The sequence below is a fragment of the Catharus ustulatus genome, chromosome 28, assembly GCF_009819885.2.
Source record: "Catharus ustulatus isolate bCatUst1 chromosome 28, bCatUst1.pri.v2, whole genome shotgun sequence".
Lineage (NCBI taxonomy): Eukaryota > Metazoa > Chordata > Aves > Passeriformes > Turdidae > Catharus > Catharus ustulatus.
Genome location: NC_046248.1, coordinates 5,347,234 through 5,360,426, shown reverse-complemented (window position 1 = coordinate 5,360,426; position 13,193 = coordinate 5,347,234).

The following is a 13,193-nucleotide window of genomic DNA, read 5'->3' as shown; positions in this document are numbered from 1 at the left end:
CTGGTGCAGCTCCTGCCCAGAGAAAGCTCCCACATGTGGTGAGAGCTCCCCACATCTTATCAAACAGAATTCCCAAGCCAGAAATTCCTGGGAACCAGCTTGGAATTCCTCAGGGAAAGTGCTGCTCCCACATTGTCCACGTGAAACATCCACACACCCATCTCCCCTGCCCAGCCTCTTCCCTTTCAGGCCGTGTTTCCCCCAGCACATTAAAAATTAAAGCCATAATGAAGTGTCCAAGGGCTCAGGGCTGACCCTGGGGAGCAGCAGCAGCCCCCAGACCCCTCAGGCACACCCAGAGCATCCCCCCTTGGCTCAGCTTTGTTCCTCATTTGCATCCTCACCTCCAGCCAGCAATTTCCCTGCTGCTGCTCGATTCCACCATAAATCAGCCACATTAGGCCAGGAGTCTCAGGAGCTATTAATTCCTGAGAAAAGGATAATGAAGCCAATAAAATCAGAGCTTGCTGTCCCCAGAAAGCCACTGGGAGTCAGGTCTGAGGTGCAGAATGCCACCAGCTCACCTAATTGCACTGTGCTGGCCTGGGGCTGCTGGGGAACTCTTTTTCTCAGGGATTATTAGGCAAAAAAAAAGATGTGATTTGCTTCTAAAACACAGCTTTGGAACTGCAGCCAGGCAGGATTTGTAAGGAGGAGGGAAGCACAAAGATACAGGGAGGCAAAAATGAGGAATTTCCCAGTCCAGCCCCAGTTCCTGCCTGTGCCAAGCTCAGAGCTGAGTGAGCTTCACTTGTCCTCACCCATAGGGGCTGCAAAAGGCTGGAAAAGCTGAGAAAAGCCCCCAAATCTGCAGCTGGGGGAGGCAGGAGCTCTGCCAAGGTGTTTAATTCCTCACACATTGCTGCTTGGTCTGTCCTCAGCTCTGCCACCAAAGCTCCCTTCTGCTCCAAAGAGAAAAAAAGAAAATGTCTGAAAATTTAAATTCAGGAGCCTTTTTAAAAAACCATTTCCTGCCCAAATCCTTCCTACCTGAAGGGCTTTGCAGTGTCCCAGACAATGGGGTCTGCTGAGCTTCCCAGCTTATCTGTGACCCCTGAATATTTGTTTGAAAGTGAAGATGTTGAAGGGCTCCACTTGTAAAAATCAATTCTGTGGTGTCAGCAGCGGCGCTGCCTCATTTCTCCTGCAAGAGATTCCCTCTTCTGACCCCCCTGCAGCCCTTTCTAACCCCAAAGGTCCTTTCCTATTAAGATAAGAGCACTTTGTTGCTCTGGGAGGTTTCTCTTGTAGGCCAGGGATGATGGGGTACAGGATAAAGCCATTTCTGACTCAGGAGAAACAACACCACATGAATTTTTCCAGCCCTTTTCCCCCCAGAAAATAGCTGGGAACCTGGAGGGTTTTCCAGCCCACAGCATGGGCATAAAAGGGGCTGAAATGGTTCCATTTTCAAAAACTGGGAAATAAAATCTAAGCTTTAGTAGCAACGACATTCTCCAAAACTGAGATTCTCTGATGATCATTTTAAGAACTTATACAGGAAAATAATCCTGATAAAAATTTAATTTTTATGCAGAAGTCTGTTTTCATCCCCAAACATCCCCAAAATGCATTTTTTGGCACCTCCCTGCTTTGAAGCCTGGCTCTCCCAGCACCCTCCAGCCCCAGACTTTGTTTCCCATATGCTGCAGGCAGATGCTCACTTGGAGCCTCAAGGATTTGTCTGGGGGAGAAATTTTCCTTCCAGGAAAGAGTCCCAAAATCGCAGTTTTATTCTGATTTACCTCCTCATTCCATGTGAAACCCAGGGGGATGGGAAGTGCAAAAAGGGGAGCTCAGAATCCCCCAGGATGGAAATGCTGGGGGTGAGTGCCAGGGGTGCTGCTAAAAATCTGCTGAGCTGCTCCCCACTGCCAAGGAAAGCTGAGTCAGCAGGCCCTGGTGCCAAATGAAAGGTTTTCCTCAGAGTAATTACAGGAAGGATTAATTAAAAATCGATAATCCCAATGAAAACTGGCATTGAAGTCCATGAGGAGCCAGGGGCTGATCTTTGGTGCTGAGGTCAGGCAGAAAACACCTGGGAACGACCCTGGGGCCACCAAAGTGACAAAATATTGGGGATTTCAGTGGCTGCAGCCCCTAAAAGCTCAAGGGAGAGGCAGCAAGGGGAAAACAGAGAATAATTAATAATTAATTCAATAATTAATTCAATAATTAATGCACTGTGAGCTTCTCTCCAGGCTGGAACACAGACAGGGAAAAGCCAGAGGCACCTGGCAGAATTTGTGAGCATTGACTTTGAGTTCTGAGGTTGGGGTTGGTTTTTGGTTCACTGGAACACTTGGGGTGTGCTGCTGCATTAAAAACATTTAAATAATAATAATAATAATAATAATAATAATAATAATAATAATAATAATAATAATAATAATAATAATAATAATAATAATAATAATAATAATAATATTCATAAGCAATGTCATCTCCCAGAGCAGCAGATCAGCTCGTCCCAACTCATCTGAGCTCTGTAAAACCCTGATCCACATCTCAAGGAAACAAAGGAAACCCCAAATTCTCCTTCTCCAACCAAAACTAACACACCCAAGCTGACTTTACAGTTTGGAGTTTGACTTTCCAATCGAGTTTGCCATGAGTGTTTGTGGTTTTTTCCCCTCAGAGTTCTGCTAATTCCTTCCATGTCTGTGACATGAATATTTTTATAAGGAATGGTATAAAACCCTAATCTGACAGTTTGGATTTAACAGTCACCTAAACCCAAGGTGTTAAATCGTTTTTAGAGTACCCAAAGAACTCGTAGCTAATAAGTTCAAAGAAAACTTTTTATTTTTTAAATAAAGGACAGAAATCTGAAGAAAGCAGCAGCTCTGGGGTCCCTTCTGTCCCTGCTAAAGCCCCAGCTCATCTGTTCCACCAGCATTCATCAGGTCCCTGCAAGAAAATGACATCCCAGAACTGGCCATTCCTTCTGACCTTTGAGTCCTAATTAATTGCATTCCTCATAATGAGAGATCTTTATTTATTGCTTGGCTTGTGTCTCACAGTTCACAGGGAGCATCTCAGAGCCATTCACAACCTGTGGCAGGGTCACTCCTTGGCCACCCCAAATTTTTATTGACAACAGCTGATATTTGTGGCATTTAGTGCAAATTGAACTCTGAGCAGGAGGGAGAGCTTTTTCTCTTTTTCCAGAGTAATTTTTGTCAGGCCATGTCCGGTACAGAACGAGCATCTTGTCTCACCACAAACAGAGAATCCAGATGTGCAAACAGCTGGGAGCCTCGCTGGCTTGGAGCTGGGATTGAAGCCAAGCTCCTTGGCTGCCTCTCATCCATCTCACTGCCACCTCCCCAGCCAGCATCTGCAGGGCAAAAGGAAAGCTCCAGACTCAGGGACAGGCTGAAATGATTGGATGGGGGTCCCTGCTGGGCTCCTGCCCCAGCTCAGCTTTGCCCTCAGCCTGAGGAGCTGCCAATCCTGAATCCACAGCTCCTGGAGGATGATTTGATCCTCCTCAATTTAACTCCAGCTGTGGCTCAGGGAAAGCATGGAAAAACCAGCAGCACTGCCTCCTGTCCAGAGTGCTCCTACAGCTCGTGTGCAGCATTAAAAATCCATCAGGAATCAACCCAAAAATGTCCTTGTGCAGCTCCTCTCCTGGCTCAGGCCAAGTCTCCCTCCTAACCTGCTCTCCTCCTGCTGCTGAGGGGAATCTCCCTGGACCTGCCTCCCAACCACCCCAGTGACAGCAGGGCAGAGGAATTTGGGTGGAAAAGGAGCCTTAAAAGGGAATCACTTGGAAGTGCCTGTGCCTGGTGGGGAGTGGAAAAGGATTAGATCACTTCAGGAATATTTACAGCTTCGCTGCACTGCTGCAGAAAGAAAAGCTCGTGCTGCCGTGTTCCATTTATTTCAGGCTTGGAGGAATAAATCTCATTAGGAGCCAAGGTTTTCTTCCCACAAGGATTGGGAGCATGTGTTCACACTTAGGGTAATTGCAAACATCCCTGGCTTTCAAAAAAAACCAAAAAAACAAAAAAAAAAAAACTTGGTGCATCAGCATCAGCATGGGCTGTGAACCCACAAATCCACGAGTCCCTGCCTGGAAGAGGCTCCAGGATCCCTGCAGGAGGGGCCCAATCTGAGCATCAGGGGGTGAGGAATCCTCAAAGGGAGGAATTGTGACCCAGACACTCCAAAACAGAAATTACACTGCATGTTCTCCCCAGTTCCCCCCAGCAAACCATCCCAGTATAACCAGTGCAGCTTCCCCCTGCTCCACCCCCTCCCTGTGCTGCCTCCACTGAGCTCCTGTTCCACAAGTATTTTCTTCCTGTGCACTGAAATACCCACAGCAATCCATCTCTGACCCAAATTATCAAGGAAATATTAAACACAAGGCCAAAACCTCCTTAAACGAGCTGCCAGCTTCAGAGAAAATCACTTGAAGTAAACTCCTGCTGCTATTTTTTATATATAAATATATATTTTTTACTGCACATTCACCTCTGGGTTACAGATTTTACTGTTTGGATGTGTGCAGCCCCAGCCAGGGAGCCAAACCCATTTCATGGCTCTGGTGATGATTTTTATTGCAGAGAAAATCCCTGCCTGCTCATATCCACATAAAGACTAACAGTGCAAGGCACAGATGTTGTGTTTGCCAGCAGAGGAGGAAAAGGAAGTTTTACACACACAGAGAATCCTCCTCACCTGAGGAGACCCAGCAGATGCTGATGGGAGCCTGAAACACAGAGCATTCACCAAAAACTCCTAAAATTGTATAAACTGCCCCTTAATGGAGAGTGTGGGCAGGAGGAGCAGTGCTTCCTGCAGAAATGGGCTCTGTGCAGCACAGCCCTGCCAGCTGAGCTGGAATCTGCTCTGCAGGGGGAGAAGATTCCTTTGAACAGCTTTCCTTTAAATTCCTTTGCAGCACTGCAAAGCCCTGGGAACGGAAAGCAGGGAGCAGGAAGCATCCAGGCACACCTGCCCTGTGCTGTCCCAGCAAATTAAGGGGTTGGGAATGGTTGGGTTTGGGCTTGGTGCAGGTTTTATTTTGGTTTTTGTGGGTGCTTCAGGCTGGGAGGAGCTGTGGGCACAAAGATTTGCTGCCCTGGCCAGAAGCAGAGCCTGGAATGGGGGTTTGGGGTCCCTGACAGACAAACCAAGGATTCCTCCATGCACATGGGCTGGGAATGTCAGAGGGGACAGCAAAGGGCAGGAAATGTTTCCACTCCATCCCCAACCCCTGTCAGGCTGGGACTGGGCTCTCCTGCCCATCTCTGGTTATCACTGCTTTACTGTGCCTCAAAATCCCTCTGGCCCCTTTCACCTTCAGCATTAAACTTGATTTTAGCTGTTATTTAGTTGTTATTTAATTGCATTGATAGACAAGCCATGGAGGAAGCCCATTCTTATTTCCAGGCCCATCCCAACTCCTTCAAGCTGCTTCCAGGCTGGTTTTGAACACCAAGAGGGGGTGGGAGCTGCTCCCCCTGCTCTGTGCTGGACCTGAGAGCTGCCCAGAGATAATTCCCATCACAGGGGGTGCCCAGGGCTTGGTTTTATCCTCCCCACCCCATCAAAGCCAGGGGATTGCTGAAGAGAGGAGTCTCCACATGCTGCTCCTGGCTGCACTGATGAATCCATGAATTTATTTCCTCAATCCCTGGAATCAGCAGCAGCCACCCTGCAGCCTCCATCTCCTCATCTCTGGTGGTGCCTCAGTGCAGATTTGACATCTTATTGCAGCATCCCTGGAGAGGGGAGAGCCACTGCAGCTCATAAAACACTCCCCAAAAACATGATGGGCTTAATTTCATTTGGGTTTTTATTTTTTCTTCCTTTCCTCCAGACCTGACAGCCACACAGGGATTTTCAGCCTTCTGTTCCTCCAGATTTTTTTGTCCTTCAAGCACATCCCAGCTCCCAGAATATCTCCCTGCTGATTGCCTCAGCACATGGGGAAAACATCTCCCACCTGTCTGCCTGGTGATGGATCTGTCTCCTGAGCAGCAGCACGAGCCACGTGTGGCTTCCCTGGCTGGAAATAAAGAAAATAAAGAGCTGGATTCACCAGGCCCCTCTGTGGAGCCCAACAAACTGGTTTTCCTAAGGTGGTGCAGAGCTTTGTGCAGGGGATTTCAGAATAAAAGGTGGTAGGGATTATTTTTTATTCTAAAATAGAAAAATGGAACAAAAACAACAAAGCATTGCTGCAGGGAATGCTGGTGCAGACAGGGAATGGGGTATTAAAAAAAAAAACAAACAGGTTAAACATGGAATTTGACACAGCACTCTGCATGTTCCCAGCAAGAATTCTGCAGTTCTTCACTGGGTCCAAACTGGCTCCATCCTAAAAGGTGAATTCAGTGTGAATGTGGGTGGGGTGGCACAAACTGCAGGTGTGTAAAGTGGAAATGATGGAAATGAGAAACCTCCCTGTGCTCTCACACCCCTGGGATGGTCACTCCTCACGCTGGGGTGCAGAGCAGGGCTGGGACCTGCACATCACTCACATCACACCCACACCACCAAATTTGGCCTCCAAATGGCCCCAGCCCAGCAGGATCCAGCACAAACCTCTCATGGATGCCCCTAAATCTGAGCCCTAAAAATCCCTGGCCACAGCCATTCCCTCATTCCAGAGCTCCCTCCACAGGCACAGCATTTAAATATAAATGGGGAGCACAAGCAATTCCACATCATGGGGAAAAAAAAAATAAAAAAACCTCTCAGTGTGCAGGAACAGATGGGTTTTACAGCTCCAATTATTACATTTCATTGTCTTGTGCTGGCAAAGTCCGGGCTTCATTGTGCTCCAAAAACAACCAGGGGCTGCTGGAGGCTGGGATTTGGGGAGGGAAAAGCAATGTGGGGACAGCACCCCAAAGTCACCCCTGGGGCACAAATCAGTCAAAATTCCTGTTTTACCTACCAGAGATGCTGCAGGAGAAATTTAATGTTGCTCACAGTGGGGGAAAAAATACATTTTTGTCCTCTCAGGAGAACCAAAGTTGGAACCATTTTTCATGGAATTGCTGCTCTGGAATATGGTCAGGATTCCAAGAAACACAAAGGGGACATGGGAAAAGCTGCCCAGAGCAACAGCAGCTCTCACAACATCAAACAGACCCGTTTTTATGGCAAAAGGACCAAGAGACGCCAAAATAGAGAATTTCTAGAGGGGTGTAAAAGCCTCATTTCAGCCCAAGCCTTTGGAGACCCAGCTCCTGCTCCTCCCTGCTCCCCACATCATGGAACAGCAAAGTTTTGGCAGCCAGGGTGTTCAGAACCTGCAGGAAACCTCCCCAGCCCTCTGTCCTCTCTGCAAACTTCCCAGATCCAGGAATTCACTCCCAAATCCAGAATTCACACCCAGATCTCCCACACCTCTCCATTTCCAGCTTCTGTGCCAGTTGGTGTCCCTGGAGCTGCCGGGTCTCACCCTTGGTGGGATGCTCTGGAATTCACCCCAGGGCTTGGCTTTTCTCTGCCATCCCAACCCCAGAGCAAATCCAGCGTTTGGAGCATCCCTGGAATATTCCCTGCGCTGCTGGAAAAGCTCTGGGGCTCTGCAGGGGAACAATTCCTGCCCTGGTGTGGCTGGGGAAGCACAAAAAGATGAATTTCTCCTCCTGGAAATGCAGATAAAGGCCAGGGCACAGCCTCAGGGGGACACATCACATCTGAGCAGCAGCAGAGATTTTTTTTTTTCTCTTGAAGTGTCAAATTGTCCGAGTATTTTTTCCCTCACTGAGTTTCAGAGGAAGAGGCCCAAGGCGTTTAAAACATGAAATTGTTATTTTCCAAGCCAAGAAGAAATGAAGTATTGGGAAAGGGCAGCTTTTGCTTTAAGCAAAACCTCTTGGAAACGCTTTTTCCCAGTTTAATAAAATAAAAAAATACTGATGGCACTCTAAAACTTGAAGGCTTAAAGGCTTCTAAACATGGATTATTATTGATAAATGGGGAGGTTTTTAATAGATCTAATTCTAAGCCGCACATTACAATACAGGGTGTGATAAAAGGTGTCTGTTCTATCAGCAGCTGTTGAGGGTGATTACCGTAATTACCCGAATATAGGCGCACTAAAATGTCGATTACCGTAAATACCCGAATATAGGCGCACTCAAAATTCAGTTACCGTATTTACCCGAATATAGGCGCACTCAAATTTTGATTACCGTATATACCCGAATATAGGCGCACTCAAATTTTGATTACCGTATATACCCGAATATAGGCGCACTCAAATTTTGATTACCGTATATACCCGAATATAGGCGCACTCAAATTTCGACTACCGTATTTACCCGAATATAGGCGCACTCAAATTTCGATTACCGTATATACCCGAATATAGGCGCACTCAAATTTCGATTACCGTATATACCCGAATATAGGCGCACTCAAATTTCGATTACCGTAATTACCCGAATATAGGCGCACTCAAATTTCGATTACCGTATATACCAGAGTATAGGCGCACTCAAATTTCGATTACCGTATATACCCGAATATAGGCGCACTCAAATTTCGATTACCGTATATACCCGAATATAGGCGCACTCAAATTTCGATTACCGTATATACCCGAATATAGGCGCACTCAAGTTTCGATTACCGTATATACCCGAATATAGGCGCACTCAAGTTTCGATTACCGTATTTACCTGAATATAGGCGCACTCAAAATTCAATTACCGTATATACCCGAATATAGGCGCACTCAAATTTCGATTACCGTAATTACCCGAATATAGGCGCACTCAAAATTCGATTACCGTAATTACCAGAGTATATGCGCACTCAAATTTTGATTACCGTAAATACCCGAATATAGGCGCACTCAAAATTCGATTACCATAATTACCCTAATATAGGCGCGCTCGAAATTCAATTACCATAATTACCCTAATATACGTGCACTACCGTTATTCACTGTATCTACGTACACTGCTGTATTTCACTGTATATATGCCCATTGCAATAATTTACCGTGTATATGCGCACTGCCATAATTTATTGTATATCGCCACAGCTACCATAATTTACCATATATTGCCACATTGCCGTAATGTACCGTATATTGCCACGGTCATCCAAATTACCGTAATTACCAAAATTACTGCAATTACCAAAATTACCGTAATTGCAAAAACTGGGTGCCCCCACAACCCCTCCCAGTCCCTCCCACCGTCCCCAAATCCTCTCCCTGTCCCTCCCAGTTCCCCTCCATGTCCCCATAACCCCTACCAGCTCTTCCCACTCCATTGCAGTGGCCCCCATAGCAGTAATTTCGGAAATAGCAGTAATTGCGGTAATACGGGTAAATACGGTAATAGCCGTAACTACGGTGGTTTCAGTAATTACGGTAATACGGGGAATTACGGTAATAGCAACTTCTCATTCTTTGTCCATACATAAGCCGCACCTGATTATAAGCCGCACTTTGGGTTCGCACCAAAATTTTAGTCAAAATGGTGCGGCTTATAATGGTGAAATTCAGAATTTCCAGCCTTCCCTGGAACCTGGCTGAGCTGCTTTCTTCCCAAAAAACCTCTTTAATATGAAAAACCAGGAAGGGTGGAGCCCTTTCTTTCTCCCCCGCCCAGCCTCCCGTCCTTTTCCGAAGTGCTTGACATAATTAGCTGCTAATTGTTAGCAGCTGTATCCATTATCAGTTTAATTTCTAATTAATTGTTACAATTATTGTTGCCTTGCTTACCCCCGTCTCAAGAAATGTTTGTTAGAGAGGCAAATGTTACGTGGTAATTAACTCGCTGCTGAATTTTCAGCCCTTAATTAAATATTCTGAAGCTGTCGCTATCTTCCCCCTTCAACAATTAATGAGTCAGGGGTCAATTAAGTGTGTTTTAACCTGCTCTCCTGGCAGAGAATTTATTGCATTGGGAGCAAATCTGGAGCTGCTTCTCATCCACAAAAAAAAAAATTGTAGGAAACCAAAAATGCTCCAAGCGCATCCTTGAGGGGATGTTGGGTTTTTAACATTGTTACACCTCAATTTTCCTCATTCTGGTGAAAAAAAACAACCCTCCAAGCTTCAGGATGGAAATAAACGCACCTAATAATACATTTGAAATTATTTAAATAAGAAATAAAATCGGGTTATCCAGAGCAGGATAAGGAGGGAGCGTTCCCTGCAGCAGCCAAGAGAATTCCTCTGTAATTCAGCTTGTCCAAAGCAATCTGGGATGAGCACAGGTAGAATTTTGGGGACACTCAGAGCCCTTCCTGCCCCACTCAGACAATTATTCACCTTCTTATTATCCATCTTATTATTATTCACCTTGTTATTTATTATTCACCTTTTCTTGCTGCTGTCGCCGTCAGTTTGCCCCTGCTCACTCGCAGTTTATTTCTCATTTTTGAGTTTATTTGTCTGAATTTTCCTGTTTTAGGTGTCCAAGGGTTGGTTCTGTGCCTCCTCCCCCAGCCCAGCTGTGTTTTCCACTGCCAGAGTTCTCCATCTATCCCAAGCTGCTAAACAAAAATTCCCTAAAATTTCATTTATTTGCTGCCACAGCGTGGAACAACTCAATCCCCAGCCCAGCCACGTGTGGGATCTGCAGCCAGCTGCAGAAATCTGATTTTTGAGCTTGGCTTAAACTGCACAAAGTCCTCCAGCTGGGCAGGATGCATGGAACCAAAACTGAACCCCCAAATTGTGTCTTCCACACACCTTTCACACGATGTTGTACCAGAAAAAAAACCTCATTTTTCCCATTTCCCACTCTCAGATGTTCCCTTTGTGCCCCCTTGTTCTTGGACTTTCCTCCCTCCCCCAGCCCAGCTGTGTTTTCCACTGCCAGAGTTCTCCATCTATCCCAAGCTGCTAAACAAAAATTCCCCAAAATTTCATTTATTTGCTCCCACAGCGTGGACCAGCTCAGCTGTGGAACCCCCAAATCTGTGCCTTCCACACACCTCTCACACGATGTTCTACCAGAAAAAAATCCTCATTTTTTCCCATTTCCCACCCTCGTTCCTGCTCTGACAGGATTTCCTCCCTCCCCAAGCCCATCCCTGCACCAGGGCTGGAATATTAATTGCATGAAGCTCTTGTTGTGCTCAGAGCCAGCTCCTTTCCCTGCTCTGCCTCGTTGCTAGGGAACTGGGAATGGCAACTCCAGGATTTATTTCATCTGCTCCAGGGTCCAAACAGCAGCCACAGAGCAGGACCTGCCTGTTCCTTATTTAGAGGTTAATAAAAGAAAGGGAAAAAATGGGGGAAATCTCTTTTTTTTTCCCTCTCTCATCCCAGTTTGGTGTTCAGATTCCGTCATTAATCCCCAGGGGTTTTGTCACAGCTCCCTGAACACCTCAGCAAAGGGCTGAGCTGGAATTTAACTGCCCAGGAATTGTCAGCATCGAATTCCCTCATTTCCCTGCTCGTTTGGGATGCAAACAATCAGCTGGGACTGGGACTGGGACTGGGCTGGGACTGGGACTGGACTGGGACTGCTCCTCCAGCCCCAGCCCAGCCCTGGGGACCACTTGGAAAGGCTCAGCCTGGAAATGTCCCCTCCTGCCCAGCTGCTCCTTTTCCTGGCTGGTTTTACCCCAATTTTTGGCCCCATTTAACAGAAATGTCCAATCTCAGCCCAGCTGCTCCTTTTCCTCCCTGGTTTTGCCCCAGTTTTTGGCCCCAGCTGGCAGCTTTGATGTGTTTGGAGCTGTATTCCTCATTCTTTTTAAATCTGCCACGGAATCCTGTGATGGACTGTCCCCCAAGTGCCACCCCAACAGAATCCAGGTGTTTTTGGGGACATCAGGGTGGTCCCTGTGCCCCTTCCTCAGAGCTCTCCTCTGCCCCACTGCAAACCCAGAGAAGTGACCCAGAATCCTGGAATGGTTTGGGATGGCAGGACCTGCAAAGTCCCCCCTGGATGGGCAGAGACCCCAGGGAAAGATTCCTTCCCAAAATCCCACCTAGAGCTGCTCCTGGCATGGCACATATCAGGATAAACCCCTTTTGTCAGAATAAAAACCTTTTACCTTTTATTTACCTTTTACCATGGGGATGATTGCCATTACTCACCCCCATCCCCAGCAATATTTATCCACTTGTTCTGCACCCAGAGTTGGTTTTACAAGGATCCTCCCGCTTTGAGGATGGAGAGGAAGATTATAGTGATTATTTTAATAGCTGGGAAAAAAGGAGTTTTAGGCACTGCAGGCTGGCTTGCCCTGCTTTCACTCCCAGTGTGCATTTGTTGGGGGATTCAGCTCCCAAAGCTGTGTTAAGGAATTCACTGTGATCCCTGAAGTGTCAGAATTTACCTGTGCCCTCCACTCACCTGCAAGGGAAAGTGAGAGCAGGGCAGGAAAAAGATGCAAAATTGCAATATGTTAACAGAGTAACAAATAACATTTATTTTTCAGTGATTTCACTTGACTTAAAGCATAAACTTGCAAGGCTGATGTAGCCCAGGCACGAATTTTTTCTGATTGAGAATTGTCTGAAATTCCACCAACACAACCCAGGTTATTTCTCTCAGATCATCACTCAACCAACCCATCTTTGGCCTCTTCAGGGGAAGCTCCACCTGCCAGGTTCAAGCCACAATAAATAAATAAATAAATAAATCACAGAAATGGGCATTTCCAATGCCCAGAGCCTTCCCAACCCTGTGGCAGCTCCCCATCATCTCCCCCATCCTTTGCATCCCCATTTCCTGTGTTAATTCAATCCCTGCATCCCCATTTCCTGGGTTAATTCCATCCCTGCATCCCCATTTCCTGGGTTAGTTCAACTCCTGCATCCCCATTTCCCGGGTTAATCCCTGCATCCCCATTTCCCAAATTAATTCAATCCCTGCATCCCATTTCCGGGGTTAATTCCATCCCTGCATCCCCATTTCTGGGGTTAATTCCATTCCTGCATCCTCATTTCCCGGGTTAACTCAATTCCTGCATCCTCATTTCCCAGTTAATTCCTGCATCCCCATTTCCTGGTTAATTCAATCCCTGCATCCCCATTTCCCCGTTAATTCCTCCATCCCCATTTCCCGGGCTAATTCAATTCCTGCATCCCCATTTCCTGGATTAACTCAATTCCTGCATCCCCATTTCCCGAGTTGATTCCTGCATCCCCATTTTCCAGGTTAATTCAATCCCTGCATCCCCATTTCCCGGTTAATTCCTGGATTAATTCAATTCCCGCATCCCCATTTCCCGGTTAATCA